This window comes from Somniosus microcephalus, chromosome 12 (assembly GCF_052327205.1).
Source record: "Somniosus microcephalus isolate GS21.2 chromosome 12, FLI_Smic_1.0, whole genome shotgun sequence".
Classification (NCBI taxonomy): Eukaryota; Metazoa; Chordata; class Chondrichthyes; order Squaliformes; family Somniosidae; genus Somniosus; species Somniosus microcephalus.
In genome coordinates, this window is record NC_140998.1 from 41,733,154 (window position 1) to 41,751,409 (window position 18,256).

Here is an 18,256-nt window from a genome sequence, read left to right on the forward strand (position 1 = left end):
GGACCCTGATATAATGTTCAGACTCACTCTCTGTGTATTGCACTGAAAGATCACTCTCTCAGTATTGCACTGAAATGTCAGCCTAGGTCACGTGTTCAAGTCCTCGAGTGGGGCTACCAACTAAGCCAAGCTGCAACTTGAATAAAAAGCCAGTTATTTCCTATTGGTTTCTTCTGACCTTGGAGAGGAGTTGGAAATTTCCGAGCAGATTCCCATCTACAGTGAGCAAATTCTCCAGCAACAGCAATTAGCCTCTAATCGATCTTTCGATGTATTTGTTTGCAGCAGTTTGACCTCGGGGCCCGAAAGGACCAGGCTGGGTTACACACTGCTCCACCTTGCCAGCAGAATAATGCAGTGTGCATCACATGGTTTAATGTTTCTGTTCTTACAAAACCATGCATCTGTTGACTTAATGTGAAAATTACCACAGGAAATACACATTTAAATAATAAAATGTTTAGATGTTTTGTATTGGGAGCTGTAATGCTCGCAGGGTTCAGACAATTTAAGTCAACGACTTCATCATTACCGCATTATCCGAGCCACTGGAAGGTGTTGCTTCATTAAACAGTCCCAGCCATTATTTTCTAGAATTACTTAAGAGGCTCTTTGTCCGCTTCCAGCGCATATCAGAAAATTGCATACACATTGTCCAGGGTTTTCTATCCATTGCAGTGAGGCCTGTCAGAATTCTCCACGTTAATGCTCCTTTCAAGAAAAAGGTTCTAAAACGAATTATAATTAACTTAATAGCTTTTTGTATTTTTTTCAAACATTTTTATTTATACATCAAGTTCTGATGATATCATCTGGGGAACTGGCCAGTGTGTTGGAGCTGCACTAGATTAGTAGACTGTTAGTGACATAAGTTATCATTGATAAATATACAATCCTAAACCCTGGGATAATTGAGCAGCAGTATATGTTAACATTATTCCCCTGCATAGTTGGGATAATTGAACCTTTCAGATGTTACCGGTGACCAGTTTTTAAATACAAATGTTAACAATTTGCTAGGATGGACAGAACAAAGTACAATATATTAATACAATAGCAAAATACTGCGGATGCTGGAAATCTGAAATAACAACAGAAAATGCTGGAAACACTCAGCAGGTCAGGCAGCATCCGTGGAGAGAGAAGAACAGAGTTAACGGGCTGGATTTTACCAGCCCTGAAGAGATGGGTTTGGAGGCGGGACTGCTAGGAAAGTCAAAAAGAATGGAAGCGGGTCCCGAACCCGCTTCCAACCCGCCTCCAACCAATCTTCCCGGGAGTCAGGTCCCCGATTTGCGCAGGGATCTGACTCCTAGCAGCGGGAACAGGATTATAGCCACTTAACTGCCTGTTAACAGGTAGTTAACAGGCAGTTAAGAGGCTTTTTCCAATATTTAGACTTCTGCTGCAGGCTTCCCGATGTCAGGGAACGCCGCCAGGGTAAGTGAGGCGTGCTGTGGGTCTGTTGTTATTTTGGTGTATAGATGACAGCTGCAGGAGTGGTGTGAAGGATGCAATGTTACACTGGTGAGTATCAGAGGTAAGAAAATGTTGGGAAAGTCATTTTTAATATGTTTAGATTTTTCTGTAGGTGACAAACTTTGAAGTGTTTATGTGGCCTCACCTCAATGGGAGAAGTGATAGATTGCTTCTGTACCCTCACCTGCAGCTGTCATCTGTTTTATCCTAAGGAGAGAGTCACTGGAGAGCCTGGGTGCAAGGGCTCACCTGTGTACAGTGATTGTCAGTGTTTGACAGCACCTCAATGCTGTCAAACACTGTCAAATCATCTGTCAAAAGTTTATGGCCTTTAAGAAAACCGGCAGATGAAGCATCATCAACTGACGTCATCTGACATTGGCTTTCCCTTAATTGGCCAGCAGGCCCGTAGGGCGGGCTTAACAAGGCCAATCAGGGGAAATAGCGTCTGTGTGTCTGACGTCGCTGGGGGCGGGACTAGAACCCGTAAAGCAGCAGTACCACCCCCAACGCGTCTCTGTGAGTAAAATCCAGCCCAACGTTTCGGGTCTGAGACCTTTCGACAGAACTGGAAAAAGATAGAGATGTAACATTTTTAAGCAAGTGTAGGGGTAGGGAAAGGAAGGAGGGGAGGAAAGAACAAAAGGGAAGGTCTGTGATAGGATGGAAGGCAGGAGAGATTAAAAGCTGCCATGTGCAGCCGTTGATGATTATTTATTTATTATTTTTTTCTCATACATGGCAGCTCTCTTCAAAGTGCCTGTAACAATTGAATGAATGAAAATTGGATTCTGCATACATAATTTGATAAATTTTTTAAATATTTTGGGATGTGTGCATTGCTGGCGAGGCCAGCCTTTATTTTCCATCCCTAATCATCCTTATAAGGTGAGTTTTATTCTTGAACTACTGCAGTAGCTGCGGTGAAAGTACTCCCACAACACTGTTAGGTAGGAATTTCCAGGAATTTTACCCAGCGACGATGAAAGAACATTGATATATATTCAAGTCAGGATGGTGTGTGACTTGGAGGGGAACTTGGAGGTGGTGGTGTTTCCATGCACCTATTGCTCTTGTCCTTCTAGGTGGTGGAGGTCATGGGTTTGGGAGGTGCTGTCAAAGAAGCCTTGGCGAGTTGCTGCAATACATCCTGTAGATAGTATACACTGCAGCCAAGGTGCACTGGTGGTGGAGGGAATGGATATTTAAGGTGGTGGGTGGGCTGCTGATCAAGTGGACTGCTTTGTTAAGGTCTTGTGAATCTGAACTCACAAATCCCTCTCCTCTTCCACATCACCTAGCTACCCTCCATTCAAAGTATAATTATTACATTTAGTTTTCTTATCAAAATGTACCACCTCATAGCTACTGACATTGAATTCCTTCTGCCACTTTTTTGCCCATTCCACCATCTTATCAATATCCTCTTCCTTTGGGCCTGAGAATTAATAACTATGCCAATTATTGATACCGTCTATGTTACATCCGTGTAATAATAAGAAAAGGACTGCAGAGACGGTACAACAGGTGTTTACTCAACGTGGTTCAAACTGCAACTGAAACAACAGATTACTACTCAGCATTATATACAGGTGTGGTCACTGCCGGTACTACAGTATACATGAGCTGTAGAAAGTAGTTCCCCCCTTAAAGGTACATACATTACAATTCCTCCCCTTTTAGATTAACAGTACCATAACACTCATTTAACAATTAAATATCAAACTAATTACAATTAACACTTTTAACATGCAACATTAGCTGAAAATAGTCTATTTATAAATTCAGTCTTTGGGGAGGCTTCCTAATCCTTTCTGGATAGTGCCTTTCCCGAGTGTCTTGCTCTTGGTGCGGAGGCGATTCTGGCCCCCTGTCGTCGGTTGGTTCATCAGCTTCCGATGCTACTGTTTCTGGGGTAGATGCTACCTGTACGTCGGGTTCATCACCAGGTACGTATGGGTGAGGCATGGGGTTGACTCGTTCCTGTGACTCTAGGATCTGGTCAGCATGGCGTCTCACGATGCTCTCCCCAATGTCTACTGTGCACATTAGTGGCCCCTGCCGTGTGCATCCCGTTCCTGGTTGCCATTTCTCTGTTCGGTAGTCGCGGGCCAAGACTGGTTGCCCTACATTGAAGCTCCTTGTCGGCTTCTCATTGATGTGCTGGAATTGCTTATTCTCAACATCTCTTCGTACATTTGGTCTGAGCAAATCCAGGCGAGATCTTAACCTTCGGTTAAAGAGCATCATGGCCGGGGCCTGGTTGGTGACTGCATGTGTCGCATTTCTGTAAGCTAACAGAAAATTGTCCACCTTATGCTGCAGTGGAATGTCGTCATCGCACATGGCCTTTACTGCTTTTTTAAAGGTTTGTACGAACCTCTCAGCCAATCCATTTGTGGCTGGATGATACGGGGCAGATGTGTAATGCCTTACCCCATTCCTTTTCATAAATCTTCGAAACTCTTCGGACACAAACTGTGGTCCATTATCAGAGCAAATCTGCTCTGGCAAGCCGTTCCTGGCAAAAATGGTCCGTAGGACTGCAATAGTTTTCTCCGTGGCGGTGGAAGACATTTTGATCACCTCAGGCCATTTCGAGTGCGCATCCACGGCTATTAAAAACATTGAGTCCATGAATGGACCAGCAAAATCAATATGCACCCATTGCCATGGAGAGGAGGGCCATTCCCATGCGTGTAGAGGGGCATGTGGTGGTGCTATTTGAACCTTCTGGCATCCTGAGCAGCTCTTTGTCAGGTCCTCGATTTGCTGATCGATCCCCGGCCACCACACATAAGCCCTAGCAAGGCTTTTCATTTTCACCCCTCCCAGATGACCTTCGTGAAGCTCATTGAGCACTCACTCCCTTAACTTGGGTGGAATTACCACTCGGGATCCACACATCAAGGTCTCCTGGCATACTGACAGCTGTTCTCTTCTGGATGAGAATGCTGGCAACAGTGAGTCGCCATGTGCTGGCCATCCCTTCACCGTCAAATCATATACCCGAGACAGTGTCGGGTAATTTCGGGTCGCCTTCTCTATACCAGCGTTAGTTACTGGCAAGCATTCAATTACAGTTGAATGAAATATTTCAACAGGATCCACTGCTGGTGCTTCCTCCGCAGTAGGCAGTGGCAGGCGTGATAGCCCATCAGCATTTCCATGCTGTTTCGTGCCCTAATATTCGATTTCATATTGGTGCGCCCCTAGAAAAAGGGACCATCTTTGTAGCCGTTGCGCAGTCATCACCGGAACGCCCTTCTTTGGATTAAAGATGGAGACAAGTGGTTGGTGGTCAGTCAGCAAGGTGAACTTCTGTCCGTGCAGATAGTGATTGAACTTTTTCACTCCCCACACTAGGCTGAGGGCCTCCCTGTCAATCTGGGCGTAGTTACGCTTGGCTGAGGTTAGTGACCGAGACGCAAAGGCTACTGGCCTCTCCGAGCCGTCCGGGAATTTGTGCGGCAGCACCGCTCCAATGCCATAGGGTGATGCATCACACGCCAACCGAATTGGTAGTGCTGGGTTGAAATGAGCCAACACCTCTTTTGATGTGATCAATGCTTTGCTCTTCTGGAAAGCTCGTTTACATTCATCACTCCACTTCCATGGTACCCCCGTTTGCAGTAGGGTGTTCCGTGGGTGTAGTACGGTAGACAAATTCGGCAAGAACTTATGGTAGTAGTTCACCAGCCCGAGGAACGACCTCAGTTGTGACACATTTTCCGGTGCTGGAACCTTGACTACTGCCTCAATCTTTTCAGGGGACTTATGTAACCCCTATTTATTAATAACGTGGCCACAATACGAGATCTGCTTCTGGAAAAACTCGCATTTGTGGCGATTAGCTCAGAGCCCATATTCCTTCAATCTAGTGAGCACCTGCTCCAGGTTGGCGAGGTGATCACTGTCATTTTCGCCCGTGACCAGGATGTCGTCCAAATAACACTGGGTCCCTGGAATCCCTTGCAGGACTTGATCCATTGCCCTTTGCCAAATAGCCGGAGCTGATGCTACCCCGAACACCAGCCAGTTGTATTGGTAGAGACCTTTATGAGTGTTGACCGTGAGGTACTGTTTCGAGGCTTCTTCTACCTCCATTTGCAGGTACGCCTGGGCCAGATCAATCTTAGTGAAGCGTTTCCCTCCAGATAGCGAGGCGAAAATATCTTCAATCCGCGGAAGCGGATATTGTACAGTGTGAAGGACTGGGTTAACTGTCACCTTAAAGTCCCCACAGATGCAAACCTTCTTTGGTTCCCCAGGCGTATTACTCAACGACCTCTTCATTACAGGAACGATGGGTGTAGCCCACTCGCTCCAGTCCACTTTGGACAGTACTCCTGAACGTTCCAAACCTTCCAGCTCTGCTTCGACGGCTGGGCGGATCGCATAAGGTACCGGTCTGGCCTTAAAAAACTTTGGGCTTGCATTTTCCTCTATTTTGATCATCACTGTTATGCCTTTTAGTGTTCCGAGACCCTGCTGGAACACTTCTTGTGCGTCAGTTAGCATTTTTGACAGTCGGCCAGGTGTGACGTCGTCATTCTTTTTGGCATCTACAGTCAGTGCTTGTATGGAATGCCAATCTAGCTGTATCTTCCGGATCCATTCACGTCCTAGTAGTGGTGGTCCTCCATCTGGCAATACATATAGGTCCATTTTTGGTGTTTCCTTGCCGTTATATATAACGTTCACCCTTATTTCTCCTTTGGGGTAGACTTTTTGCCCCGTGTACGTCTTCAAGACAATCTTTGTATCTCTCAAGGGTATATGTGAGAATAGCCGCTTGTAGTCCCTTCGGTTTATGACTGTTAGGGCTGATCCTGTGTCCAATTCCATTTTCACTTGGACTCCTGCTATCTTGAGCGTGACCCAGATAGTTTGGTGATCCTCCGTTTTGATCACATTATGTAGTTTCAGACAACCCAGCTCCTTGTTTCCGGAGTCTGTATCACTCTTCTGTTCATCTGAACTACTCACTCTCCATCACCTTATGTACCTTCTTGTACTTCTCCTGTGGAGATTTCTTGCTGCTGGTTTTCTTTCCCAACCTGCAGACTCTTGCTATGTGTCCTACTTTTCTACACTGTCTGCACACTTTGTCCTTGAACCAGCAAACATTATGGTCGTGTGTTGTTCTGCCGCAGCGATAGCACTTCACTGTTCCGTATGACATTTCATTTGTGCCATATTCTTGCGGTCTCCATTGTATCTCTGCAGCGCCCCGTGCTGCTGCTTTGTGTGATACTGCAATGCTGAAAGCCTTGTCCAGCGTAAGATCCTTTTCTGATAGAAGCCATTTCTGGGTTCCTTCACTTTGAAGCCCACACACAGACTTGTCCCTTAAAGTATCTGCTTGTCCCATTCCAAACTGGCAGTGTTTCGATAGCTTGCGCAGTTCCGTTAAATACTCAGTATTACTTTCATCTTTATGCTGGTTCCTTTTGTGAAACTTAAATCTTTCTGCTATCAGCAGCGGTGTGGGGTTTAAGTGGTCCTGTAGGATTGACACTAGGTTTTCAAAATCCTTTTCTACTGGCTTCTCTGGGGTTACTAGGTTTCGTAGTAAGCCATACGTTTTTGCACCCATTGAATTCAACAATACCAGCGCTTTCCTTTCTTCCCCGCTGCGGCTTAAAATGGCGTCTCTCGCGCTGCTGCCCGTGCCGCTCTCGGTGGTCCTCGTGGCAAATGGCGACGCCCTGTGGGTTTCGTGCGCTGCTCCTGCGCTGCTGCCAATGCCGCTCTCTGCGGTTCTCATGGCAATGGCAGCACCTCGCTTTTTCCTGCGCGCCTCTCTCCCCCCGTTGACGCTGCTCGGCCCTTGACCACCGGCTGCGCTCTGCTCTCTCTCGCCTCTCTCCCCCATTGACGCCGCTCGGTCCTGAACACCGGCTTCGCCCTGTGCGCTCTGCCCTCTCTCTCTCTCCCCCGTCGATGCTGCTCGGCCTTTTTCTGTGCCACTCGGTCGGGCTCTAGCCCGTCGCTGTCCGGGAAGTATCTGCGCAGTACCTGTTGCCAGCCCGTTTCGCTGGACCACCGTGACTGGAAAGCCAAGCCTGGCTCTCAACAGCCTCCCCTGCGATGCTCAAATCTCCGCTGGATGACTGGGCGGTTGCCCGTGGTCGACGCCCGTGCTTCTGGACTCGACCTTCTTCCACTGTTCTCCAGGAGTGAATCCCTGGGAGGTGATGCAGAGTTGCAGGTAGGTTCGAACTTGCTCGTCGCCACTGTTACGTCCGTGTAATAATAAGAAAAGGACTGCAGAGAACGGTACAACAGGTGTTTACTCAACGTGGTTCAAACTGCAACTGAAACAACAGATTACTACTCAGCGTTATATACAGGTGTGGTCACTGCCGGTACTACAGTATACATGAGCTGTAGAAAGTAGTTCCCCCCTTAAAGGTACATACATTACAGTCTACAAATTTCAACATCACTCCCTGTAGCTAAATCATTGATCTGCACAGTGAACAGAAGCGGTTCCAGAGCAGAACCCTGTGGGGCACCACTATCTACTTCAAACCATTCGGAGAAAGTGCCGTTAGCATCTGCTGTTAGGACAACAGTCCTCAATGTCACCTCAGTGTTTGTAGGTGGACCCTGGGAGTTTGTCAATATCTACAGGGGATGTCCTGGAAACAAACAAAGTTTGAAAAGAACTGATTTACAGGGCTATCCCACTAACCGCACCACGAGCCTCAGCAACTGCTCAATGCACCACACCCCCATCACTCACCTACCAACAGTCTCCATCAAACAGGACTCATGCCTCACACTCATAGCTTCACCTCAGCTGCATTCCTTCCAGTGAGGGTCAGGACTTTCTCAAACTTTGGACTGTCCTGGGGACTGATTTGAAGCCATTAAACCGTAGGGGAAAAAAAAAACCACTCCACCAGCTGCGTATACTGTGGTTCAAATCTAAGGACTGAATTTAAAAAAGTAAGTTCCATTTATGCGGCCTATGAAGGTAGTTTGTCTTGAAGAAAAATGCAGCAGACAGGGGCTCAGCTATTTAGAACTTGAAAGAATTGATTATAACCTCAGTGGTGAGTGACAGTTGACTTAATGTTTATAAAACTTGGCATCCATTAAGAATCACATCACTAAGAAAATAAGCTGTAAATGCCTCAATACATAAGAATTTTGGCAGATGAAATGGCTCGTTTAAAAATGTTAAACTGCCCTATGCTGGAGACATTGCAGCTTTTATATATATATAATATATGATACAAAGATATTCTCAACAACCATGAAGTTGGCTTGGTTGAGTTTTGCCACTGTTGATTTTGTTATCCAAGAACATGAGTTAATCTGTTTGGCATAAGTGCATTGGTAGAGATAAGTACCAGGACGTAGCGAAAAGCCATATTTCCACAGGCGTGACATTACAATGAAAAAGCAGCACCATAGCTTTGACTGATTTTGAGCTACAAAAACGTGTTTGGTCAATTGAAAAACTATTCTAAATAAACTATTAAAAGAATATTGTGGCTAGCACTTGTGTGGTCACCATATCATCCTGGCTTGGATCAGAGGCAGCACTCTTGCTTCTGAGTCAGAAGCTTGTGGGTTAAATTCCCATTCTAGGATATGAACGCATAATCTAGACTGACACTCCAGTGTTGAGGAGGTGTTTTTGATGTTGATGGTGCCATTATTTGGATGCAATGTTGAACTGAGTTCCCCTTGGCCTGTTTCAGTAGATCAAGTGGTTGTTAAGGATCCCATAATACTATTCAAAAAAAGAGCAGATAGTTTGCCTGGTGCGCTGGCCAATACTCCTCCCTCAATCAACAGCACCAAAAAAAAATTAACTGGTCATTTATCTTGTTGCTGTATGTGAGACTTTGCACAAAATTGGCACCACGCTTACTGACACTACAACAGTCACTGCCCTTCGAAGCGATTCACTGTATGCGATTCATTTTGGATCTTGAGGGACCTTATTAACGTGCTTTACAAATGTAAGTTCTGCTTTCTAGAATGGAAAATCAGGACTGTGGTCTTATGATTTCCCAGTTGGTGCTCTGTGCAAGCTCTCCTCCTCACCAGGAGTCTCCAAACAAGGAAACAGCCCGATTAATTCATCTGAGGTGCAAGCAGTGCAAACTACACAGTTGCTAATTTTTTTTAAACACTGGCAGTGTTGCCAACATTCGCGATGCCAAAATAAAAGTGATGGCTACAGCATCCAAGAACCAGTCTTGATGTAGCACTGAACCAGAGCAGGAAGACTAAGGGAGGTGGTTTTTTTTTACATTTTGTACAGGCCTTCAAAATTACTGCACTTCACCTTATAACACCTCTGAGTGAAGTTGATCATTTGGGAGTAATTTCTCGAGTGTGCGGTGGTAGCGGTCAATTGTCTGATTCGCACTGCCAACAGCTACAGTTGTTCATCCCTGGTGGATTCTCCCTCCCACCCCCTTTGTGTAAATTATGAATAGTTTTGTGAGGTGGATCCATGCCCACTAGAAAGTAAGCTGAGGCTCCCCAAACTCATTTCAGATAATACCTTTTTGGCCTGCAGAGAGATTTTCATTGCGTCTGTTTGGGCTGGAGTTGAAGCCAGATAGCAATGAACAACATGGAACCTCACTGTGCTAACCAATCATCCTATCCCATAATTTCAATCGTCTCAGCCCTTTCCAAAATGCTAACTCCAGCCTCCAAGCATTCGCTTGCACAAAGTTAGGCAATAGTTTCTTGGACTTTTCCCTAACTGCACTAAAATTAATTTGTGTTGCAAAAGCGATCTTAGTGCTGTTGTAAGATATGCAAATCAAGTCCTTAATATATATAAGTATCACGTTACTTCATCTTGTACTGGCTTATAAGGCCAACTGCCACTTAGTTTGTTTTCAAGTGTGTACTGAACAAGTGTATAAGGCCTCAAAGCTTCATGTTGCCTGCTGTGTGCAAAGCTGATGTTTTTTCTTTGAATCTAGTGTTATTTTTTTTTTACCATTTGTGCTTCTCTCCACTGCTGAGCTTATATATCCTTGGCTGCGATCTTTATTCCTTTGGTCATGGTCTCACTTCCCCTAGCTACAACCGTGCTTCCCTTGAACAGGATTTTGTTCCCTTGTCGACAGCCACTTTGAACAAAATGGAAGTCGGTGCTTCAAAGCATTGTGGTCCTCCAGAGATAAAGTTTGTTGCTGTGAGTTATGGGTTTTATTTCATCCCTAGAACATTTCTGTTAAAATATTAATAATGTCTAATCATTTGGTAATGTGTAACAGAGAACTGTATCTGTTCACCTAAGGGACATGGCTTTGCATCTAGCTCAGAATGATTAGTTTGAAAGTCTTATTATGAATGAAATTAATTTGGACACTTGTCCACTGAGCAAAAGTCCTCTTAGAAAACTGCCCAAAGCTCAGCACAGGGCAGAAACAGATTGAAAGCCTAACTCAAGGGCCACCGAGAAATCAAAAATTCACACCACTGCAGTAATTCAGTCTTCTGAGGTTGGGAAGAAATTGTATGGAGAAATATGGACGGAGCTTCCACCTACATCTGGTTCATGCTGTACTTGACCTGGGACTATTGACATTGGGCGCAGAAAGTGGAAAATGATTCAATTCCCTTTTATAACCAGACCTCACTTTAGTGACCACAAAGCTTGAATTGTGCCTTTATTTGAAGAAACAACCGTGTCCTTTGCTACAAAGTTTGCTTAAGTTAATATAGTGGGTTATTTTTTTACCTTTCTACAAATGTTTATTATTCTACTTGTGCACAATGATATTTGCTGTATCCCACCATAAGTTTCTCTACGAGAATGCCAGCAGAAGATGTATATCTGGAGCCACAGTGACAAAGGCTTCTTGTTGAAAATAATAATTTGATACGCTTTGGCGGTTATGCATCTGTGTTCTCTGGCAGTCTTAGTGGTCTGAAGGTATGAAGTGAGGAAACTGATGGTAACTATGCATCCAATTCATGGTGTGTAAGGAAACTGTATCGATGTCTCCTGGATAGTTGGAAAGCATTGTGCGCTGACTGGGCTGTTGGGATTGGGCTTTGGATTTGTGGAACAGTCACATTTCCAGAAATCTGAACCCAAAGCCCTGAAACTCATTCATAATGTTTAAATTCTAAACATCATTGTATGCCGAATGTTAAATTGATGCAAAGAAAATAGTGTAAATGCAGCTATATTTGAAATAAGAGATTGTTCATTTAGTGAAAAGAAAAATATGTATGGTGAATAATGGATTGGTTAACTGGTTGACCTAATCAGGGGGTAATGGATGTTTTGCTAAAGAACTCGGAGCAAAAAGCTCACCCAGTGACCAAGTGGGTAAATGTAACATTAAGCCCTACAGATCAGAAAGTCCTAAGTCCCGATGAGATAGCAGGTCTCAATTTAGGCAGCAATTACTGTGTAACAATTAAGCTGAAAAGGGAAAAAAAAATCAGTCAGGGTTCCAGCTCCTGCTCCTTGTCCATTGTCCCCTACTTGATTTCCTGCCAACATTCACTGTCTTGACTGACACATGAAGAGTGACTACTTCAGAGAGCAGACTGGAAGGGGAAATTTGTATGTACTGAATGGTTTTTGCTGCTATTAAGTTTGTCGGCATTTGTAGCTCTTAACAGCTGAAACATATCATTCATGTATGAATGATAGAGATTTGTAAGGACTAAGATGAGGTTATTAAGAACTGACTCCAGGGTGAATGCTTTGTAATCATTTTCTTGTGCAATAAATCATGTGAAGTAGCTGCCGAGGAGGTCACATGATACATACCCATGGGTCAAATGTAGAAACCTATAATCAAACACAGCAAATGCAGATACAGCAAATGGATATAATATATGGCAAAGAGAACTAAAACTACCAAATCAAAGGCATTGCCATGTAATTGTAATGGGACAGATTTTCCTCTTTAGTACTTGGTGTAAAACATCATATGAGTTGGGCACATAGAGGAAAATTGGGCAGAGATGATTGCATACCCATAATGTAGCCCTCCCAATTTCCTTCCATTAACTTCTATTGACCGAAAGTCAGACGGACTGTGTTAGGGGCATGCAATTCTCCCCATCTGATTTTCCTCTATGCACTCCACCCAAGTGCTAACAAGGAAAATCTTCCCCAGTATGCATTATATTTCTGTCATTTATCTTTGGCCTTGGGATCCAGGACTGTTTCTGCCACGACTTGATTCTAAAATCTTCAAGCTAGTGCAAATAGTCCATAATTTTAATTGCTAATGATCTTATAACAGAACTATTACAAACGCAATCACCCCAAAAAAGATATTTGAGGTGAGATCAGACTGTGATAATACTGTAGCATACATAGGGGGAAAAATTCAGTTGGTTTGCGCCTCCCATTAGCGCCTTTAAGAGGGTGCTAATGGGTGCAAAGCAACTAGCGCCCGGGCGCGGCGATATCTGTGCCACTCGCGAAATTGAACGGACGTTTTGCGGTGGCGCTAAACAATACCATCCGATCTCCTGCGCACGCAGATCTTGAAGTCATTTGAGCGTGCAACGCCCTTGGGGCGCCTCGGAACGGAAATTGAGTGGCGCCCCCCTCCTTTCCGCCTGGCGCACCCAACGACAGGTAGACTGGAACGCTTCCCCGTCACTGTGGGGCTGGAGGGGTGCTATTTAAAGGGGGCCTCTTCCTGGCTTTTTGTGTGGTAGTCATTTTTGCACCACTCGTTCTGAGAGAGAGAGAAAGATTTTGAGAGAGACAAAGAGAGACTTCTGCATTGAGCCAATGCTGTGTGAAGTAGTTTTGGCTACTGAGCATAAATTTGCAGATACTTTGGTTTTTGACCTTCATTACTTTGATTGCCAAGAGACTTTGGGGGCTGCACTAACTGGGGGCGTCGTCCTGTGCCAGCAGAATCGGAGGCCACAGAGATGCAGAGAGAGAGTGGCAATCATGGCCAGATGGAGGAGGGCCAACAGGCCTCTGTACAGGAGATCTTACCCTCCCAGAGTATTTCGCCAACAATTCTCCTACATTAATTTGTCTGAGGAGCAGTGTTTGCGCAGGCTGCGCTTCAGCAAGGAGGTGGTCACTGAGCTCTGCCACCTGCTGCAGCCAGATCTGCAGCCTCAACTGAGGAGCAGGACGTCTCTGTCGGTGGCAGTGAAGATAACAATGGCTCTCAACTTTTATGCCTCTGGCTCATTTCAATCAGCTACTGGGGACATCGCCAATATCTCCCAGTTCGTGGTCCATTGCTGCATCCGTCAGGTCACAAATGTCCTCTATAAAAGGAGACGAGAGTACATCACTTTCCCCATGACCCCGGCCAAGCAGCATGAACGCGCTATGGGCTTTGCGAGGATAGTGGGCTTCCCCATGGTGCAGGGCACCATTGACTGCATGCATGTGGCTTTGCGAGCTCCACATGAGAATGCAGAGTATTTCTGCAACCGAAAGGGGTTCCATTCCTTAAATGTGTAGTTGGTCTGTGACTACAGACAGCTGATACTTACTGTCAATGCCTGTTATCCTGGCAGCAGCCACGATGTATACATCCTGCGCCAGACTACTGTGGCAGAACTTTTCCAGGCACCGCATCACCCAGGTGGTTGGCTTCTCGGGGACAAGGGATATCCACTGTGCACCTGGCTGATGACACCGCTCCATATGCCCAACACCCCTGCTGAGCTGCAGTACAACGAGAGCCATCTCGCCACCAGGAACATCATTGAGCACACAATCGGTGTGCTCAAGCAATGGTTCCACTGTCTGGACCATTCTGGAGGAGCCTGTAGTGATCAATAGCATGTCATTCTATAGTGGACACTAGGTGGAGCTGTGTAGAGCTGTATATAGCTGTATGTTTAAGACTACATTACCCATGAGGCACTAGGCTACCCAGAAGGCAACAGTCAAGATGGCAGCCTGCAAACAGGAGCACACATGGAAGCCTCTACAGATACTGTACCTAGAGAACGTGTACTGAATAAATAACTAGCTAGAAGCTAGCTGTGTTCATAATAAGAATGTCTAGTTATTAATGAACATAACATGGTACCAGGGAGGTGAAGATCTGCTGAAAATTGTGAAAAGCGACATGGAGAATTTGAAGCCACCAGGAGGTTTGAATCTTGAGGGAAATGTCGACTACAATTGGCGGATTTTTAAACAAAAATTCGAACTCTGCATTGCAGCCATCGGATTCGGTACGAAGCCAGACGCAAGGAAGATAGCGTTGCTGCTTACGGTTGCAGGCTCACAGGCGATAGAAGTATTTAATACATTTGTATTTAATCCAGCGGAGAACAGAGAAAAATTAGAAGATGTGCTAAAAAAATTTGATGCACATTGCTCTCCCAAAAAGAATGAGACGTATGAAAGATACATCTTCCGTTCTTGGACACAGCAACAAAATGAGACTTTTGATAGCTTTATAACTGATCTGAAACTGAAAGCACAGACATGTAATTTCTCTGAGCTCAAAGCAGCCATGATTCGTGACCAGATTGTGTTTGGTATTCATGATAAAAAAGCCAGGGAACGTCTGTTGAGAGAAACCGAACTAAATTTGGAAAATGCAGAGAAAATATGCAAAGCCAGCGAGCTAGCTCGAAATCACGCGAAGACTTTCAGTGAAATCAATAATGATGCGAATGTAATGAGTGATAATGCTGCTGTCGGTGCTGTGCCCTACAAGGGGAAGAAACGTGGGCAGAACAGAAATGAAAAGCAATCGGAGGATGAAATTTTAAATTGTAAACGCTGTGGTTACAAACACCAGTTAAGACAATGCCCAGCGTTTGGAAAAATGTGCACAAAGTGTAATGGAAAGAATCACTTTGCCAAACAATGCTTTTCAAAAGTAAAAACGACGAAAGGGCAACGAGTTAATGTGATTGAGGACACTGATGTAAGTGAGACATTTTTTGTAGGAATGGTGTCATGTGACGATATCAAAAAAGATACAGAAAATGTGCAGCCCTCAGAAATAGACAATGCTGAACATAAAGTTAATGCAGTAAAAGAGGACAAATGGATGATCCCACTGCAGATAAATGGAGCATTAGTTACATTGAAACTGGACACTGGGGCAAAAGCAAACTTAATCAGTATGAGTGACATTAGCAATATGAAAGAAAAGCCCAAAATACAGAAAAAGTCAGTACTACTGAAGGACTATAATGGACAGAAAATAGATAGCTTAGGTGTATGCAGACTTAAAGTGACAGTCAAAGACAAAGTGCATCATCTCATGTTTTCTGTTGCGGCTGAAAGGCTTGATTCACTACTGGGTGACAAAGCTTGTGAGGACTTAGAACTGGTCAAAAGAGTCTACCGTATAAACTGTGCCATAAGCAGACCAGATGACTCGGTGGATTCTGTAGTGAATAATTTCCAGGATGTGTTCAAAGGATTTGGAGTTTTACCATTCACTTACAAGATCCAGCTAAAGCAGGATGCTCAGCCAGTGGTACATGCTCCATGGAAAGTTCCAGCACCCCTGCGTGACCGGCTCAAGAATGAACTGGACAGAATGACCACACTAGGAGTCATCAGGAAAGTCGAAGAGCCAACAGACTGGGTTAACTCCATGGTATGTGTAAAGAAAAAGAACAATGATCTAAGAATATGCATGGATCCAAAGGACTTAAATGCAAACATAAAACGTGAACACTACCAGATTCCCAAGCGAGAAGAAATCACCAGTGAAATGTCAGGTGCCAGATACTTTACAAAGCTCGATGCCTCACAAGGATTTTGGCAACTAAAACTGGATGAAGAGAGCACCAAATACTGTACCTTTAACACACCATTTGGCAGGTATTGTTTCCTCAGAATGCCTTTCAGGATAATATCTGCATCTGAAATCTTTCATAGAGCGATGGAACACATAATTGAAGGTCTGGAAGGAGTTCGGGTCTATGTTGATGACATCATCATCTGGGGCTCCACACTGAAAGAACACAATGAGAGACTGACTAAAGTGCTACAGAGCATACGCCAGAATGGACTGAAGCTCAACAAAGCCAAGTGTCAATTTGGCGTCCAGGAAGTCACTTTCCGAGGAGATAATCTATCTGGTAAAGGAATAGAGCCAGATATGGAAAAAGTAAACACCATACTCAAAATGCCCCGACCCACTGACAAAAAAGGAGTGCTACGCATCATGGGGATGATAAACTTCATTGGAAAGTTCATTCCTAACTTGTCAGCCAAGACAGCCTGTCTGCGAGACCTGCTACATAAAACAAATGAGTTCGCATGGACAGAAAGACATGAACAAGAGTGGATAAACCTCAACAGTGCTGACAGCCACACCTGTACTCACCTTCTTTGACCCAACCAAAAGAATCAAAGTGTCAATGGATGCATCAAAAGATGGCCTAGGTGCCGTCATGCTACAAGCAGATGGTGAAGATTGGAAGCCTGTTGCCTATGCCTCCAGGTCTATGACTGATACTGAGTGTCGATACGCCCAGATTGAAAAGGAATGTCTAGGCTTGGTAGTTGGACTAGAAAAGTTTCATGGCTACATATATGGACTTCCCACCTTCACAGTTGAGACAGACCACAGCCCTCTGGTTGCCATCATTAAAAAAAACCTGAATGAGATGTCTCCAAGGATTCAACGACTCATGATGAAGCTGCAAAGATATGACTTTGAACTGATCTACACACCAGGCAAATACATAGTGTTAGCAGATGCACTATCCCGAGCACCCACAATGAGTCATGTGAGCTCTACTGAAGAAGACGTGGATGTTCATGTGAGTATGGTCACTGCTGCGCTGCTCGTGTCAGACACAAAATCAAAGCAAATAGCAGAAGAAACAGTAAAAGATACAGGCCTAGAAATTCAGTTGGGCGCGCCAGCCGTTAGCGCCTTAGGAGGAGTAGACCTCGAGCGCTAGGCGCTTAGCGCCCGGGTGCAGCGCGATCTGCGCCTCGCCCCAACTTCAGTACACATTTAGCGCCGGTGCAAAGTCTTAGCGCGCGCCCTGCTGCGCGCGCAGATCATGACGTCATTTACTAGTGCAACGCCCTTTGTGCGCCCCGAACCGGAACTTCACTCGCGCCGGGCCATTGTGCGCCGGGCGGCCCTAACGACTGTGAAGTGGAACGGTACACAGCCGAGGCGGGCCGCGGGGAGCGCTAATTAAAGGGCACTTACCCTGCACTATAAAGGCCAGCCATTTTGCAGCATTCACTCTTGTGCAACGGTTTTTTGGAGAGAGACCAAGGAGGAGAGCTTACTGGTTTGGACCAACACTAGGACAGGTATTTTTGGCTCAGGCCAGAGCTTAGCAATTATCTTTGCCTTCATTGAGAGCTCATTGTTTGCCAGCATATAATGGGGGCTGCATTGGGTGCCAACGCTGACTTTCAGCCTTATGCCAGAAGGGCTTACAGATGCCGTGAGAGAGTGGCAGCCCTGGCTAGACGCAGAGGGGGCAACAGGCGTCGCCAACTGAGGCCTTACCCACCCAGGGTATACCGCCAGCAGTCCTCCTATCTGACCATGTCTGCCGCGATGTGTGTAAGGAGGCTGCGATTCAGAAGGGAGGTGGTTGCAGACATCTGCCAGCGGCTTCAGAGAGATCTGCAGCCACAGCTGATGCGCAGGACGTCTCTGTCGGTGGCAGTGAAGGTGACGGTGGCTCTCAACTTCTATGCCACCGGCTCCTTCCAATCCGCTGCTGGGGACATCGCTAACATCTCCCAGTTCGCCGTGCATTGCTGCATCCGCCAGGTGACCGAAGCCCTTTTCAGAAGGAGACATCAATTCATCTCCTTCCCCAT